Raw genomic sequence first — 17235 nt, forward strand, 5'->3', positions numbered from 1 at the left:
AGATCATCATTGTAAAATTCACTCCTTGAGTCAAATACTTAAGGTGAGGACTCCCTCCTCTAGTGAGGTATACATTAGTGTTTTCTGACAATGGAAGCCACTGTCTTTGTTCCCACTCCCCAGTCCCACTTTTCAGAATACTTGTAAATGTCCTTAATAAACTAATATCAAAGCTTTATCACTTTAGAGGAAATGACTGGTCCTGACAGACATAAATGCCTTCTTTGTCTGCCACTTGAGATTGTACATATTCAAATATAAAGTACAAGCATAATAGAACCATTTTAGCCAATAGCTTGCCAGCGTAGACAACATGCAGCAGACTGCGCATGCACACAGGCAGAACAGCCCCTCCCCATATACACAGCATGCATCTGTTTCCATGAAAGCACTTGTGTTCATGAAACACTTTATGGGGGAGAAGATTTACTCTAACAAAAGAACACAGAGAAATCCAAAGGCAGACATTAGCACAGAGAAACAGCAAGAGTAGTCATGGGCATTATTTTCTGCCCCAGGAATTTGAGTCATGTTTTCAAACCATGAAAATTTAAGAGCGAAAGTTTATAGTTCTACTCAATGGAAAAAAAATTGAGACTCAGCATACAAAGACAGCAGACTTGGTGACCGAGGTAAAAAAGTTGGACTTGGGACTGACTCTTGCCACCACAACAAACATGTCTCCACAGAGAGCTTTGCTGTACTGTTCTAGAACTTGGGTTCGAAATATCGGCAGTAAAGTGCAAGGTAGCATGCTCAACATAAGTAAACCCTAGTGGTGACATGGCAGGCAGTCCTGGAACACTGAAGTTCCTGCCAGCATAAGGATACCTTAATATCTATGAAGTAAAGTTACAGCCTTTGTCTGTAAGACACCAGATATTAATTATTTTATGTTTTCATGTGCAACGATGCTTCTGTCATCATCCTCTTTCTTTTTCTCCTTTTCCTTTTCTTCTTGCTCATACATAAACATGTTGAACACATATTTATATTGAATACTTTATAAAACAGACTAGGGCTGGACTTCGTCAACAGTCTCTAGTCTTCTAATGCTTCTTCTAAAGGGTTAGTAGGGAGTGATAAATGACTGCATTTGTCCAGATAGTCTTCTTGCTATTATGAACGTCTGTAAAATAGAAGGCTTAGAAAAGCAAAAAAGTAGTAAGGAAAGTGTTTAGTATTAGGAAGGAAGAGAGAAAGCATAGATTATAAACAGGAGAGGAAGTGTTGAGGGGTAAGTTGGAGGGATGAAAGGATTTTGTCTTTCCTTCTAATACAGTGTGTCAGTTGGAGGCACTGAGACTGGGGATGCTCTCTTCTTCATAGCCACTCAGGGACCTATATCTGCTGTTTCATACTTTGAAACTAGAGTTCCATGCAGGTGTCAGATACACTACCTGAATCCTGGGTACCAGCCTCAGGTTCAGTTCACTGGAAGAACAGCACCCACTCTTAACTACAGAGCCATTACTCCAGGTCCAAAGACACTATTAAGAGAAAGAAATCTGGCACTAAGGGCTGCTATAATCAAGGGCAGAGTACTAGCTTTGAATGTGCAAGACTCAAGGTTTCATCCAACATGTAAAAAAATTTAAAAAGAAAATCATATTAGAAGATATCCATCTGGTGCTGACAAACCTCTTTTTAGGCTTGTAATGTTTGACCCCAAAGAAGACAGCCATACCTTTGGTTAATCATTTAACATGTTTCTGGAGCTCAGTATCCACATTAAAATGGACATATGTATCTTAATTTCTTGAAGCCACAGGAGTATCTTATATAGGAGTCAAATCTACGCCATTCAAATCCTTCATGCTGACTGTAATGTACTGCCCGGCATCTTTCAAACCGATTTTCTCAATTCTGATGGTGAGTAATGTCATCCCTGGTTCTGATTGCAATCGTAGCAATAAAGTACCAGGAACTCTGGCAGAAAAAGAATCAGAAGGGCCTATTCCAGCACCACCTTCTTATCTCCTTCAGATTTCAAATTTCATCTTTATGGGATAGGCCGAACATCAAATGGGAATTCTTTATTATATGTAAGGATATTCAGGATTGGTTTTAGCTTCTTCAGGTCCTCCAGTCTAAGTTCTTCTTCGGACTGTGTAGACTGTAATACTGTGCTTCACAATTCTAAAGATGTGGCGATTTTGCCTATGGTTTTCTTTTGCTCTTCTGTGAATCAAGAATTATTATGTTGAGCTTGGGCCTCCTCTTGTAGGTGTCTTGCTAATATTTGATACTTTTCTGTTGCCTCCACCAGCTAGCCCCAAGAGTCGAAGTCGGCGCCTCTCTAATGATTGGTGCCCCAGCACTGCAGCAGACTCCGGGTCACTTCCAATGTGGCTGGTCTCCATCCTTGTCACCTCCCACACCTACTAGCAAGGCTGGGCTCTAGGGTGCCATCCTTCCCAGGTTTGGCCATGACATTAACAAGTTCTGGAGGAACCACTAAGGTCACCACAGCCTCCCACACATTACAAATCTAAAAAAGATGTTTACGAGCACTGAATTTTTGCCTTCATGGAGATGGATGAACTCAAACCTGGGCCAATTGTAAAAGAATTATACAATAAACCCACTGACTTTAAAAAAAAATTACTATTATTGACCAAGAAACCACTTTATCCCCTAGTGACACACTTCCTCTGACAAGGCCACACCTACTGCAACAAAGCCTTACCTACTAAGCTTCCTCAAGTGATGCCACTGCCTGGCATCAAATGTGTGAATATTTGGGGCCATTCTTATGCAAACCACCACTCTTGGTATAAGTTAAAGTCATGTCATACACACTTCTTCCTCGAGACTCAGACCAGTCCTTTTCTCTATCAAGATTTAAAAAAAAAAAAAAAAAAAAAAAAAAACATGTCTTTAGAAACTCTGACATCCAAGAATGCTATTAGTGCATGCCTATCTTTCTTGGCATATCGCCAGTAATGAGCTGAATGCTAAACATATAGACAATGGGTAGGATAAAGGAGATTGCAGTTACAGGAAACAGAAACCACTCAATACATTTTAGACATCCCTTGGTTTGGTAATGGAATCAGAAGTTTACAAATTTTGGAAGACCTAGAAAAATAGATTGAGGCAGGTCCTCCTGAAAGAACAAATCCAAGATCAATACTACTGCACTGAGCTACAAGGAAATGACAATTCTTAGAACATTCAGAAATACATTAAAACTAACTGTGGCCCAAAAACTAGCTGTTGTGGCCAGAGAAGAAAAACTGACTTACCCCACACCTCAGACAATTTTGAAGATTATAACTAGAGTGAGTATAAAGGCTTGTGTTGGGCAACGGTACTGCTGGTTGGCCGTGTCTCTGCAGAGCTATGTTCTAGGGAAGAGGTTAGCAGACTATGTTCCCCAGGCCATAGCCAGGAAGAAACCATAGCCACATTTTATATATGTAATACCTTCTCTTGAGTGGCAGAGTTTTGTACCTGTGACAACTTGTATGTAGTTTCTTATATCTGGCAAGTGTAATCTTTTCTCCTTTACAGAATCAGTAAGCCAATGTCTTGCCTAGACATCAATGATTAATTGCTGTCATAAGAATAAACCCCAAATAAATCTGTAATTATACTGTGATGTCTGTCAGGAAAAATATCCAAAATACTAAAACAAAAATTCTTGCGTCTTTCCTACCATGGCAGTTCTAAAATGCAGAACCTAATTTTCACACACAACTTCAACTGGAAGAGAATTGAAAGCACAAAGTTGTAGCTATTGATTTGGTAAGTATCTCCAAAGATCCAAAGAAGTCCTATCCCAAGAGACAAAAAAAAAAAAAAAAAAATTGACAGAGCCTTAAGGAAAAAAATCTGTTGGGAGGTGTGAATGTACCAGAATAACAGAACTTTACAGGGAACCTTCTACAAGCCTGATCACTGACTGAATTTGCTCTGTGGGGTAGGGAGAGTCAAAGTACAATCAGAGAATTACTAAGGATTCCACACACAGAAAGCAAGGACCTTGGTTAGGAACAATATCATGTAGACTCTTGATGATATGAGCTAAGCATTCAGGGAATTGTAGCTGTTGGTTCCCCAGTGTATAGACAGAATGGGTCAAACCAAATCCGGAATAAGTGTCAGTTCCCTGAAGATGCAAATCAGTATGGTGGATATGGTTCAAACAAACCCCAACGGCTCCCACATGTTCCCTGGTGCTGCCAGGTTGTACCAGCGCATGGTGCACAGCGGTGTTCTCAGGTCCCGAACTTGCATGTTTCACAATTCTGCTGTGCTGGGTTCTTAGTCTCAGTCATAACATAATTTATTAGCAGAATCAGAAGAAGCTCAAGAAAGATTTTTATTGAAGTTTGAGAAAAAAATAAACAAAAGAGGAGCAGGCTGTTGGAGGGAAGGGGTTGTATATGAGGGAAACAGAAAGTCATGCCTTTTAAGTTAATTTCCAAGAAAGCAACCAGGCTCAGCAACAGAATCTGTATGGAGCTAGTCGGAGACAGTGAAAATGTCTAGACTGTGAGGCAGTCATTAGAAAATGGAAACAGATGTTATATTTTGAGTTTAAAAAAATGGGGGGGGGTGGTCAAGTGGTGGTGACACAAACCTTTACCAGGTAATCAAGAAGCAGAGGCAGGTGGATCTCTGTGAGTTCGAGACCAGCCTGGTCTACAAGAGCTAATTCCAGGGCAGGTGCCAAAATTACAGAGAAACCCTGTCTCAAAAAGGCAAAGAAAGAAAGAAAGAAAGAGAGAAAGGAGGGAGGGAGGGAGGGAGGGAGGGAGGGAGGGAAGGAAGGAAGGAAGGAAGAAAGAAAGAAAGAAAGAAAGAAAGAAAGAAAGAAAGGGGGCTGGTTTAAAAGCAAAAACTTCTAAGCAACCAACCGAGGGAGGGAAGGAACATCATCTCATTCCTAGGTCCACTACTCCTACAATCTCCTTCGAGTGTGTTCACGTACTTCAACTTTCCTAAGTAATTGTGTTAACACTGAACACAGGAGATGATACAATGTAATGGATAGTCTTTGGAGCTGTTTATAATGCCATATCTCCATTCAAGGTAGAAGGAAAACTCAAATTTTTATGACCAGAGGAAAGTAACTGTCCTTTAATGTGTCTCAAATGAGTCCTGGTCCCTCCATCCTCCATCCTCTCATAGGGTATTTTAAATCTTAAAGAGGGGCAATGCTGATTCTTTTCCTTGTATATTAGCAGAGAAACAAGAGGTGGAGACTAAAGCTGATTATGAGGAAGGGGACTATTCTCAATGACCTCCAAGGCAGCTAATTGCTGTCTATTCATCTGCTATGCTTTTGAAATTAGCCTTAGCACAGAGGAGTCTGCACAGGATTGACACCCTGGCCCCACAGCCATTTTGTTCCTGAGCCTTTCAAGAAAGCGCTGGCTTAAGTAGAGAAATAGCCTAATGGTCCTGCATGATTCCTAGCTACTTGATTTTATTGACTACGTGATCTAAAGCATTAGAGATGTCATATTTACAGTAATATTAGTTTACCAAGCTGCAGTTACCTGGAGATTACTAAACATGTTTTTTTTTCATTTTTAAAAGAATTTATTCTTATTTTATATGTATGTCTTGGCTTCATTATGTATGTTCATCACATGTGTGCCTAGGTGTCCAAAGAAGTCAGAATAGGATGCCCAATCCCCCAGAAATGGATGACTAGACAGTATGAGGAATCATGTGGGTGCTGAGAATCGAATCCCAGTCTTCTGCAAGAGCAGAAAATGCTCTTAACTGCTGATAGAACTCTCTAGCATTTCTCTGAGCATGTTTCTTAATGGAAAGGGAAATGCCAATCCAAGATAGTGGTTCCATTGCACCTTTGGGGACAAAGGAAACATTACTTCTCAGGCATTTAAATTGGGTATGGAAACTAGAAAATAATTTCTTTTCTGTTTTTGAAGAGCTCCTTTATATGGAACATTCCAATAAACATGAATCACCGAGTTGATACTACCCAGAGATTTTACAAGTTGCCTTCTTCTAAAGGAGAGCTTTGATTTTTTTGGTTTAGAAGTATCAAATTTGTTGACTCTTCTGTCTCAGTATCTTCATATCAGAATAAACATTTACTTCACAATCATGATTATTCTATAACATTCTAACAGGCTAGCCAACGCCATTTCATGCTGAACATACACCATACGCCCAATGATGAACTATTTTCTTTGTTTATCAGTAAGGTATGAAATCATCTAGGGATTTAAGCTATGAGGAAAGCTTTGTTTCTGGGTGATACTGACAAACAGCACATACACACGCATGCACACACATGCACACACACATACACATGCACATACATACACACACACATACGCACACTCGCACACACACACACACACACACACACACACACGCATGCATCATCTAAAACTCATTTTTATCTAAGCAGCTCTTTGAGCAGCAATTCTGACAGTGCTCATAGGACTTCACAGCATTTTAATTGGCTAGCTGAGAGGTCTCACAGAAACACTGGACAAGTCTCACTCAGTACCTGTGGCTCCACCCAGCACTGCTCACCCCTCCCTCCCTTCCCCTAAACCTCTACAGCCCAGGAGCCAGAATTGCTTCCCTTCCCCACCTCCTCTTTCCTAAATGACTCAGCCATTTTGGCTGCACATTCTCTTGGTCTCTTGGTTCCTGGAAGGCTACTCTTGACCTTTTTGACCTCTCTCTTCTCTCACTAGTCTCATTCTTTCTCATTCTCTGCCCCCGTCCTGGCTAAGTCTGCTGGCCATATTCAGTCTGGACTCTTCCAGAAGCCTCTGGCTATGCTCCCCGTCATATCTACAATAAAATTCTTCTCCCCCAACCATACCTTGGAATGTCATTTTTATTCATTAGCCTCAGAGAGTCTTCACAGCTGTGGTTTTGCTTTTTCTCTGGGAATTTAAGATCACAGTATTTTACTTTTCACTTAAAAGAAATAAATCACAAGTAACTAGGTTTACTTGCTTGTTTTAAGTCAAGGTATCATTATATAGATCTGGCTATCCTGGAACTCTCTGTGTAGACCAGGCTGGACATAGATAACAGAGTTCCTATCCACTGTAGCTTCCTGAGTGCTGAGACTAAAGGTGCTCACCACCATACTCAAACCAAGTGATGAGTTTCTAATAGACTATTAGTCAAAAACCACACAGGCAAAATGACTATGTAATTTGTAAAATTATTTTCTAATGAAATAGTTCACAGTATCTTAAATAAATGATTCAAAAAATGCATGACAAAGTCATTTCATATCCTGCAATTTTTATTATTTAAGAAACTACATATTGACCTGCACAACCACTCCTACTAAGATTCATTTTGATATTTATTTCTTGGATTTTGCTAATAATACAAAAGTTATTTTGTCTATTTTAAACATCTTTTCCTTAGCAATGTCATTGAGATATAGCTCAGAGTGACTTACTTTGGAAAAGAATAAAATATATAATTTTATTCTATCCGGTAGGATGTGATTCACAGTAATCCCTTTATCCATAATAATGACCTAAGCCTTCATCCAAACTAAGAGTAACCATTCCCTTCCAGTTCATAGCATGTGTTACTGTTTCCTATTTTCCAGTGGCAACTGGTTCTTCCTGGCTCAAGCTCAAATTGATCATGAAATCAGTCTCAGATTTCCATCCGTGAGGTCCCACTCATTACAGTTACAGTAAGAAGGAATTTTAGAGTTAATTGAGCTTTAGGGTTAAAAACGTAGAGTTGGAAACACATGGAGAGAAGATAACAAACAAAAAGGCTTGATGCTGGATGCTGAGTTTCAGAGGGCCTCGGTGACCAGATAAGAGGGAGGGTAGGGGCTCTTTAAAACAAACTAACAAAATGCAGAACAAATAAATAAAAAAACTTCTCAACAGGCTTTGGCTGACTACCACAAAAACTGATAAATAAAAACAAAACAAAACCCAAACCCACAAAACGCTGACTTTTCATGTATTTTTATATCCAATGCCTCTAATTACAGTTAGCTATAGCGTTTGTATTGTCAATTTGAAAGACTCTACAATCACCTAGGAAACAAACCTACAGGCACACTTATGAGGGATTATCTGCCTCCAAATTTGCCTGTAATCATTACTTTGCTTAGCTGATTGAATTGGGTAGACTTGCCCACAGTAGGTGGCCCCATCCTCTCAGCTTGAATAAGAAGGAGAGAACTAGTTGGTTGCCAGTATCCATCACCCTCTTCCGGAATGTAGATGGATGTGACCAACAGCTTCATGTTCCTTGATTCTCCAGGCTCTTCCAACTGAGAGCCAACATAAACCATATCTGTTTTAAGTTGTTTTTGTCAGAGTATTTTTTCCACAACAAGAGGAAAACAAACTAAGACAGAAGCCTTTTTAAGAAAAAATAAATTGACCTATTGTGGTGTTTTGAATGAAAATGGTCCCATAAACTCAGAGAGATTGATACTACTAGGTGCTGTTGCCTTGTTGGAGTACGTGTGGCCTTCTGGAAGGAAGAAAGATTTCAGATGCCCTAGCCAAGCTGAGTGGCTTATTCTCTCTGCCTGCTGCCTACAGATCAAGATGTAGACCTCTTGGCTCCTTCTCCAGCACCATGACTGCCTTCGTGCCACCATGCTTCCCACCATGATGACAATGGACTAAACCTCTAAACTATAAAATAATCCCAATTAAATGATCTTCTTTATGGATGGCTATGGCCATGGTGTCTCATCACAGCAATAAAACCTAAACTAAACCTATTAAATCCCTGCTCTTAAAAATTGTTTTTGGGGGCTGGGGGCATTGTAAATTAACATATGACCTGAATATATGACTTAAATTTTGTGCCATCATACAGACATTGAATAGGAGATCAGGACTAATTAATGTGTAACTATAATTCAGGTTATCTCCATTCCAAACAGCAGGAGGCTGATCTTACTCCTTACCACTCCTGGTCCTGCTGGTAATAGGAAGGACCTTGGCTAGGCTTCTTTACAGAGTTCTCTCCTTAGGACCTAAGAAAGCTACCAGATCCTGTGCTGTTATTTTGCTTGTGATCAAACAAATAAAGCTTGCCTAAAGATCAGGGTGTGGAGATATCCACTAACTAGCCATAGAGACCAACCAGTGATGGCGCACACCTTTAATCCCAATACTCAGGAGGCAGAGGAAGAGGATCTCTGTGAGTTCAAGGACACCTGGGCTATAGGAGATTGATCCAGTCTAAAAGAGAAACAGAGTCAGGCAGTAGTGGCTCACATCTTTGGTCCCAGTACTTGGGAGTCACACATCTTTAATCCTAACAATAAGGAGGTAGAGACAGGAAGGGATATGACTGGGCAGAGAAAGCCATATAAAGCAGGAGGAGACAGAAGCTCGCGGCATTCATTCTGAGGATTCCTACAGATAAGACAGCCATTTGGTCTGAGTATTCGATAGAGGTAAGAAGTGGCTGGCTGTTCTGATTCTCTTTTCCTTTGGCGCTTACCCCTATATCTTTCTCGGGCTTATTATTATTAAGACCAATTAGAATTTTCTCTACAAGATACATAGCTAACCATCTCAGAAATATGCATAAAACACACACACATAAACACACATTTATGCATACATATTAAGAAATATATTTTAAAAATTCATCTATTTTTATGATTATGTGTATTTTATCTGCATGTTTGTCTGTGCAACACATGTATAAAGTGTTCTAGAGGCCAGAAAAGGGCATCAAATTCTCTAAAACTGGAGTTACAGGCAATTGTTAGCCATCATATGAGCACCAGAAACCAAACCTGAATCCTCTGTAAGAGGAGCAAGTACTCTTGAACACTGAACCATCTCTATTACCCCCACATAAAACTTCTTTAAAATATACAACACAGAACTCACACTAATGTTCCCCTCCTTAGAGCAGCATGAGGCAAGCTTTCTTTGAACATTATGGGATGCTTATTTATATTGTGAGCTTTATGGGAAGCTGGAAGATAAGGCTAATGTCCTTCCACCCATTGTGATTGGGAAACTCTTCCTTATTTCCCTCACTCAACAAGGGCACAGGGCTTCCGTGTTATCCATGTAAGCAGAAAGATATGAGTCTTTTCTCTGAAATAATGTGGGTCACAACCAACATCTCATCACAAGAGCAGCGATAACAAGGAATGCATGACAGATATATTTAAGGTTTTATGACCCCAAGACTTTTAGAAATGAAGATCCAAATGCCCTCAAAACCCGTCCACTTTTGTGGTAGAAATATGACTTGACAAAACGGCATCAACTAATGAGTATAGGTTGGCATGATTCATGAGGGTTTGTCCAGACTCTTCTTGGTCTCTGTAGAGCACACACAGGACTCCTCAGGAGTGGTGTTTCCATAATCTACTAGCAGACAAGATAAGTGAGAGGATTTTCTCCTGGCTCTTTTACCCTAAGGTAGTATGGAGTCTGAAAGCTGACTAGCCCAGTTTTGACCTAGGGATAGGGCAAAGCAGAATGTCGTTTGCAGGCACCCACCATGCATCAGGTTTGCTCATATCTATCTGATATTAATAGTGTGATATCTCTCTCCAGTGTCACAAAAGGAGGAAGTCTGCATGGTGGAGATGATCAGAAACTGACTCTTCACCTTCTAGTCTCAAATTACATTTTCCTTCTTGAAGTTGTCTCTGCACAGCCGTTGTTTTTATTTCTGTACTATTTTTATTTACTTTGGAAGTGCAAAATGATTTTTCTATTGTAATTTGAGTCCATTTGCTTGGTATGTTTCCTAAAAAGTCTTTTAGAGAATTTTCCCCCTTGGATTTGTATAGCCCTCATTTTCTGAGACAATTGAAAGGCTTTTGATTTCTTGTTTGTTTCAATAGAGAGCTGAATAAATAGATGGATAAGAAATTGCATTTGTATTAAAAATAAGGGAAAATATCCCCAAGTGTAGCGCCAGCACTCAGTTTTTTTTAATAGCAGATTGGCCTATGGGCAAGGCTACGGTGCATTTTTTCGATGGGTGATTGAAGGGAGAGAGCTCAGATCATTTTGAGAAGTGCCACTCCTGGTCTGGTAGTCCTGGATGTTCTATAAAAGCAGGCTTAGCTAGCCATGGAGTCAAGGGGAACCAGCCAGTAAGCAGTATTCTTCCAGGTTCCCACTAGAGTTCCCGCGCTGGTTTCCCTCAATAGTAGACTGTGATCTGGACATTTAAGTAAAATCAATCCTTTCCTCTTCAAGTTGCATGGTTATGGTGTTGGATAAAAGAAATAGAAATCCTAACTAAAAAAACATACAACTCCTGATACTTGCTCAGCCATGTTTGTTGTGACACTGTTCATAATAGCAATGTGTGGAATTAATGGATATAGAATGTGAGTGAGAGGAGACACACACATACAGAGAGAAAGTGGGGAGAGAGGGAGAGACAGACAGACAGACACACACACACACACACACACACACACATGGGGTGGGGCGGGAGAGAGAGAGAATAAATTTATTTTCAACCAAAAAGAACAGCAACATTATGTGCAGTAAAATGTGTAGAACTGGTAGTGATCATGTTAAGTAAAGCAAACCAGACTCAGAAAGACAGATCTCTCATGTTTGCCTTTTATTCAGAATCGAGATTTAAAATAAGAAAAAAATTATAAAGAAGGACATTTGGAAAAATGAAAATTTCAAGGGGCTGAGATGATGTGGGAGAGAAATGAGGAGATTAATATGGAGAGATTAATATGGTCAAAAAACACTACACACACATGACTGTCAAATCATATAAACCTATTACTGTGCTCAATTAATGCATGCTAATATAAATGAAATGGACCTAGAAATGGGTGGTTTCCATTTTACTACCCGATGAGCATCTTTTTTAGAATAAAAAACTGGACAGCAGAGGAATTATGGAGCACAGACAATACACTAAAATCAGTTTCCGCATTGTCGGCTTACAGGGGAGATACAAACTGCTGCTCTTATGCCATCAGACATAAATGAGTGGAATTGTCCAGTGTTCCTTGATGTAGACCATCAGCAAGCAGTGAACAGTATACTGGCCTCTTCTGGATCCTTTCAGAAATCTGTGTGAAGTCAGGCATGAGGCTGCATCAGAGACTCTACTATTTTTAATACTAAGAATCTTTTAATAGCAAATTTTACTTGCTTTAATTTGAGGTAAAAATACAATTCCACAGACAAAACAATGCAACCAGCTGAAACTGACATGACCAACAAGTTGTGGGTTTTTCTTTTGGGAGGGGGGGGGCTTCTCTAATGGCTTCCTTTGTGTTCTGTAACCCAATGTCATCTCCCCGCCCCTGCACCTGGAAGTGGAGAGCTCCACACTCTGTGAGGAGAGTGTTCTCAGTGACCTACTTCTCTGCCTTGCTGCTGTGTCACTCTCTCTACTGAAAGAACTGATTGATTTCAAAGGCGGCCTTGCAATGAGATGCTCTGTGGTGCCAAGAGAATTAGAACCGGACCCAAAGGTGCAAGGGCAACCTGGACTAAAAATAGCACCCACTCCTGAAAGTTGATTAACACCAAAAAAGACGTTATTAAGTTTTTCAGTTAGAATATCTAAACTTGGAGATTCTATTTTAAACTTTGAAGGTAACACGTGTGTTAAATACAAGAGCCTGGGACTTACCCGGAGCAGGGAAGTGAGCATGCAGTGCCGTTGGAAGGCAGCGTGAACACTATGATACAGGCAGGATGGTAATTATAGCCAGTGCCCTAGTCTAATTTTTCTCCCCACTAGCATAGGAAAAATTTATTTAATTAATACTTATTTGGAATTCTACAAACTTCTTAAAATTTGGAATTTAAAATTTACATACTCTCTGATTAAAAAACATCTTTATGCACGCTATTTGCTTCTGGATTCCACTGAACGACACAGTAGCTCTACGATGCCAAACATTAAACGGAAATGTAAAACCTAATCACACCCTAAGGAAAGATGTTTGGATAGCAAGTTAGCTGTTTGTGCTAGCCCGGAGTCCTTGATTTCTTCTCCTCTTCAACCATCACCAAGCCCTGTCAATTGAGCCTCTTAAGTAACAGTCACGTTGCCCCACCTCTCCGCCGTCCCCATGGTGACAATCTATCAAAGCCTCCTGCCTTGCGAATTTGAGTAATCTCTCTATCCTTTTCTTTGTCTCCTTGTGTTCTTCTCTCTGTTAGAACAGCAGATCAAATAAACGGGTTATTATTTTATTACTCCCTTAAATCTCCCCTCTATGGTTGTGTGAAGTCCGGTCCTCTCATCACAACTTTGCGGTGCTGGCACAGTTAGCCAGCCCAACGCTCTAGCACCCTTAGCGGAAGGAGGATCTGAAGACTAATGGGGCAGCCCCTGAGTGTCCTTCTTCCCCTTTCTCTACCTTGGCAGCTCTTTGGTCTGCAGCAGGTCACTCCCGCTAACATCTAGGCTCCTCTGTTAGCAACCTTGCCTTTTAAAAGCTCTTCCACTCTGGATGAAATGTGACAATTCCCAGTAGCTATAGTTTCTAGAGATCAACATGTTTTTCTAGCCCTTCCCATTCTGCTGATCCCTGGTCAAGGACATGCAGGAGACCTGCTTCTCCTCACTATCAAATTCTTTCACTCACCACCCCTTGATTAACCATTGCAATGGTCAACTGCTGGTGAAAATAGGAAATTTCTCAACCTCTCGTAATCCCTCTGCCTAACCTAATCTAGCCTGTTAGTGAAGGATGGATGGCTATGATTCTTACAGACCCCTCTGCAGAGTGTTTCCCAAATAAAGAAGGCAAATTGTTAGATTCCTCTCTTTCTTGTCTGCTTTCTCTGTCTCTCTGTCTCTCTCTCTCGTGTGTGTGTGTGGGGGGGGGGCAGGGTTCCTCCTCCATTGTTCTTTGTCTTATATTTTGAGACAGGGTCACTGACTGAATCAGAAGCTCGCCCTTCAGCCTGACTGGCTAGTTGAGATATCAGGTCTAGTTGAGATGAGTGTCTTTGATCACTCCCCATGCAGGGCTTGCCAGACATACACAACAATGCTTTGTTTTTGAAATAAGTGCTGGGGAGGCTTCCACAGCAATCACTTTCCTGCCAGGCCCCTCCTCATTGCTAACACAGTGATTTTGCAGTCTTTGCTCAGTCTTCGATATTTTTCACCCCTCTGAGTGCCTCGCTGACTTTAATTGGTCCTTCGGATCTCAGCTTGGTTATCGATGAAAGCAGGATGGACCCAGACACACTCTCTCCGGTTCTTTGTAACACTCTTCATACCACAACGCTTCCGTTTAATGTCTCATCCTATTCCAGCTGAAGAGGGCATCAGGCTAAATCTTTTATTTACTTGGCACACAGAAGAGTACAGGGTTGTTAGCATTCTCTGGGCGAATGAGCAGGTAAAATGCTATAAACAGGTATTATAGAGCTGGCAAGATGGTTCAGAGGATAAAGTACATTTCTTGCATACCTGATAGCCGGAGTTCTGTCTCTGTATCCTATGCTGGAAGGAGAGAACTGAGTCCTGAAAGTCCTCTAACTGCCCGTGAACACACCCACACTCTAGTGTATATCACACACCCACAGTCTCGCACATATCACACACACACACACACTCTTACATGTATCACACATATATACTCTCACACATATCCCAACACACATTCTCACACATATCACACACACATCACACACACATCACACATATCACACACACATCATACACATCACACACATATCACACACATCACACACATATCACACACATCACACACATCACACACATATCACACACATCACACACATATCACACATATCACACACATCACACACATCACACACATATCACACACATCACACACATATCACACACATCACACACATCACACACATATCACACACATCACACACATATCACACACATCTCATACACACACACATCACATAGACTCACATATCAACATCACACATGGTCTTACACATATCACACAATCACCTGCACACATTCTCACACACATCACATACACAGACGCTCACACATATCATACACATCACAAACACAATAAATACTTTGAAAGGATTATAGAAACCAAAACCATCTTTAACCCTAAGGGAGAACTAAGGGCGGGAAAGCTTTCAGAGAATGTAATATTTGAAATGAGTTGTGAAAACCACATAGCATCCTGTCAGGTGAAAAGACAGGTAGACCATTAATGGCTTTATGTCGCCTAAGTGCTCGGTTACGATAGGAGGTAATGGTCTCAGAAATTAGGAAAGTCATCACAGGTGTGACTGAATCGCTGCCAGGAGCACCTGACACAGCCACACGTGCTCTTGGTTTTTAAATTTTTGCCCTCAATTGGTATCAAGAGAATTCATTTATTTTTAAATTTATCTTTATCATGAATGGTTCAAATTAAAGCACTAAGGTTAAATCTGAGTATTTGCTAGGAAAGGAAACACATTATTCTTTAATTATGGAAATTTGCAAATTTGAATTATGTTTTCTTGTCTCTAAACAACCCGTTATCCAGAGGAAGTTCCCCATTGAATTTGTAATCTAGAGGTGGAGGCTGGGAGGCTGCTCAGGGAGCAGCAGCCCTTGCTGTGCAAACATGAGGACTTGAGTTCAAATGCTCAGCTTCCACATAACCCCTGGAGAAGGGGGAAGAGAGACAAAGCCCAGCTCCTTGGCAGCCAGCCTAGTGAAGCATGATTAATAAAGATGCAGAGAGAGAAATTGGGGTTTATCCCGAAGATCCAAAAAGTAAAACAGCCAGCCACTGGCTCTTACCTCAACCTCAGACCTAAATGGCCATCCTGCCTCCCAGAATCTCAGAATGAGACTGTCTGTTCAGTGCTTTTTCCTCCCATTTTATAATCCTTTCTAGGGTTGGGATTAAGGGTGTGCACCACCCAGTTTCTATGGCAACTAGTGTGACTACTGAGATTAACGGTACATGTTACGATAATCTGGTCTGTAAGGCTGACCACTGGGACTGTTTTAGTTTTAGATCTTCAGGCAGTCTTTATTGATCAAAATACAATTGAAATGCCACTACAACCTAGCTTAAAGTGTGAGCTTCAGGTTCCATGAGAAACTGTCTTAAAGGAATAAGGCAGAGCAATACAAGAAGATTTGAGTCACCCTCCTCTGGCCTCTACTTACCTATAAATGGGCATACAAACCCTCAAACACAAGTGTGTACAGCACACGCACTCACATGCGCACCAACTCCAACCCCAAATAAATAAGCAAATAAATAAATAAATGATAAACTGGAGGTATTTGAAATAAATAGACATAAATACCAACTGGAAATAAACTGATGGTTGCTTTAAGTCTATCTGAAAATTAGTCATAGTCTAATATTTGATTTTATTGGGTGGGGGAAAGATTTATTTCATTCTCAGTTCAATATAACAGTTCATCATCAAAAGCGATGAGGACAAGAACTCAAACAGGCAGAAACCTTAGGCAGGAGCTAATGCAGAGTCCATAGAGGGTACTGCTTACTGCTTTGCTCATCATGGCTTGCTCAGTCTTTCCTTACACAGTCCAGGCCCAAGTGCCCAGGGTGGTGCCACCACAATGTCCTGGACCCTCCCACATCAGCAATCAAGAAAATTCTCCCATAAACTTGCCTGCAGGCCAGTCCCATGATGACCATAGTCTAACATCTTTTATTCTTTATTGATTTTTATCGAGTTCTACAATTTTCTCTGATCCCCTCCCTTCCTCTCCACTCCCCTTCAATCCTCCCCAAAGTCCCCATGCTCCCAATTTACTCAGGAGATCTTGTGTTTTTCTACTTTCCATGTAGATTAGATCCATGTATGTCTCTTTTAGGGTCCTCATTGTTGTCTAGGTAGTCTGGGAATGTGATGTGTAGGCTGTTTTTTTTTTTTTGTTTTGTTTTGTTTTTCTTTCCTTTTTTTTTTTTTTGCTTTATGTTTAAAAACCACTTGTGAGTGAGTACATGTGGTAATTGTCGTTCTGTATCTAGGCTACCTCACTCAAAATGATGTTTTCTAGTTCCATCCATTTTCACGCAAAATTCAAGATGTTGTTATTTTTTTCTGCTGTGTAGTATAACATTTTAAAGGAGGGCAAAACTAAGATACCCTCGGGAGAGATGCAAGAGGAGATGACTTTTTGCTGCCACCTGGTGGCAGTCTACTTTGCTACTGGACCCTCTTGAGATCCTAACTTCAGAGTCCCCCAGAAAATCTTGGGCGGGCAGAAAATATAGCTTTGCAATCTCCTGACAAGTGCTCCTCTCACCTGTCTGTGGCAGCTTTT

The 17235-nt window shown here is 40.7% G+C and overlaps 1 pseudogene; it reads right to left on the reverse strand.

Annotated features, from left to right (window-relative positions):
* Window positions 1–1565: 1565 nt before the first annotated feature.
* On the reverse strand, window positions 1566–8284 carry LOC121461434 (annotated as a pseudogene).
* Between the last annotated feature and the right edge of the window lie 8951 nt (window positions 8285–17235).

Source organism: Microtus oregoni, unplaced genomic scaffold (assembly GCF_018167655.1).
Source record: "Microtus oregoni isolate MIOR12 unplaced genomic scaffold, Mior012 000022F_ref0000154, whole genome shotgun sequence".
NCBI classification, from domain to species: domain Eukaryota; kingdom Metazoa; phylum Chordata; class Mammalia; order Rodentia; family Cricetidae; genus Microtus; species Microtus oregoni.